Source organism: Haematobia irritans, chromosome 3 (assembly GCF_050003625.1).
Source record: "Haematobia irritans isolate KBUSLIRL chromosome 3, ASM5000362v1, whole genome shotgun sequence".
Classification (NCBI taxonomy): domain Eukaryota; kingdom Metazoa; phylum Arthropoda; class Insecta; order Diptera; family Muscidae; genus Haematobia; species Haematobia irritans.
In genome coordinates, this window is record NC_134399.1 from 124,714,745 (window position 1) to 124,717,130 (window position 2,386).

Here is a 2,386-nt window from a genome sequence, read left to right on the forward strand (position 1 = left end):
TTAAGTTCATTTTTTATGGGTTTTTATATGTTTTTTGCTCCGATTATTTATAATAGTGAAATACTCAACAAACAAATTTTCATATGGTTTCTTAGAAAATTCCATTTAATAGGAAATTGTATAAAAAACAGCATAGAAAACAAGAATTTCATATTTGAAGTCACAATCATGCATGCTGTTGTATGGGGTTTTTTTTTATTTTCAAATTAGGAGGCAATAAAAAATAAAAAAAAAAAACAAAAAAAAATATATATACACAATTTTATAATCAAATTAATTTGTTTAAGGCTTATTATGAGACAAAATGGGAAATAAGAAAATTTATAAAATTAAGGGAAATTCATAAAAAGCATTTATAAATAGAAAAATATTTATAATAAAATCTTTATTTATATAGTTTATAAATTAATATAAAATTAATTACATATAAATCTTAACATACAAAAGGAAATTTGTTTTTTTGTTTTCGTATATATATATATATATGCTTTTTAGTTTATTTGCAAATTAATCATCTAAAAATGAAAATCCTAAATTATTGAAAATAATAAAGAAATAATTATAAAGTGATTCCAATCGCTTATTGTTCTGATGTGTTTTTTTATTTATTTTTAATTCTATAGTTATATGTAATAATGATGAGGATTGGTTTTATATACAAAATGGGAAAGTAGATTATATTTTATATTTATTTATATATAAATGTAGATTTATTTTTTTTGTTTGTTTTATTTTATTTAGCATTTTTTAAAAGCTAAATTTAATAATCTACCATTTTTCATAGTACTAAACTTTTTTTTTTTTGTTTTCATGTTTCTTTAGCTTTTCATCAGATATTTTATGTATTTATATGTATATTTTTTTTTGTAATTTATAATTTGCTTTGAAATATTGGAGATTTTGTTTTAGTTATTTTCTGTCTTTCCATATAATACCAATTATTTTTTAAGAGCGAGCGAGCTATTTTTGCATTTTTGTGGATGTATTTTTTTTCTCGTTTTGTTTTTCTTGAAGCCAATAATAAAATCTTCTTAAGCCCCCACAAACAAGGTTAATAGTTTCCCAGGAAATATTAGGCCTTGTATTGTGCACATATTTTTTGTTGGCTGGCAATTTTTAACTATAGTTTTTTATTTTTTTTCTAAATTTCTTTCTTCGAATCCCCTTGGAAATCAAAGATAGTTTTCGATGTTGGATATTGAATGTGTTAGGAGGGAATGGGCTGGGAATTTTACAGTAAAGCAGTAGATTTTTGTTTGATTTTTTTTTTAAGCCGAATAATTAAAAAAAAAAAATAGTCTTAAAAACGTACAAGAAAGGGCGACGAACGATTTTTTGTTTTTTGTCCACCTTTGGGAAATGTTTAGAAAATTATAAGAAAAAAAGTTTTACAAAACAAGATTTAAAACAGGAAAAATAATGTTTGCAGTATTTGTCCTACGGATCCCAGGGACCTACTGTTGAATCTGACCAGATTGGCACTATGTTCAAATTTGATGTTATACCCCAATATTTTTTTTTTTTGCTAAAATTTTCTAATCTGTTCACTAGTCCACAATATTGAAAAGATTTTAATTAGAATATTAAATGTTCGACTTAATCAAAATCTGGAAAATTGACTATAAGGTCGACGAATGATTTTTTGTCAAACTTTGGGAAATGTTTAGAAACTTATAAGAAAAAAAGTTTTACAAAAAAAGATTTAAAACAGGAAGATTTGTTAGGGAAAAATAATGTTTGCAGGTTTTGTCCTATAGACCCCAGGGTCCAACTGCTGAGTCTGACCAGATTGCACTATGTTTAAATTGGGTGTTATGCTATTTTTTTTTTTTTTTTTTTTTTTGATAAAATTGTGTAATCTGTTCACTGGTCCACAATATTGAAAAGATTTTAATTAGAATATTAAATTTTCAACTTAATCAAAATCTGGAAAATTGACTATTGCAAAAGAAAATTGACTATTGCTCAAGTTGGCATATCCACTACCAGGTGATTGTAAATCAATTTCATAGTCTTCATCGGAAATTTCGTCAAAATTGACTGGCATAATTCTTGGCAAAAGTTGAATTACACAGAAAAAATTTCAAGACATTTTTTTCCAATTAAAATTTTAATTGATTTTTAAAAAATATTCAATTAAAAATTTAATTGAATCAACCACATTTTTAATTGAAACAAAAATTAATAGTATCAATTAATTTTTTAATTGGATCAATTAATTTTTTAATTGACCCTCAATTCTTTTTTAATTGATACTATCATTTCTGTGATTGAAGACATTCCAATTAAAAAATTAATTGGATTAATTAATTTCGTGATTGAATCAAAAAAATTTTTTTTTGTGTATGCGCACCGTATAAAAAAAGTACTCATTTGAAAAACTATA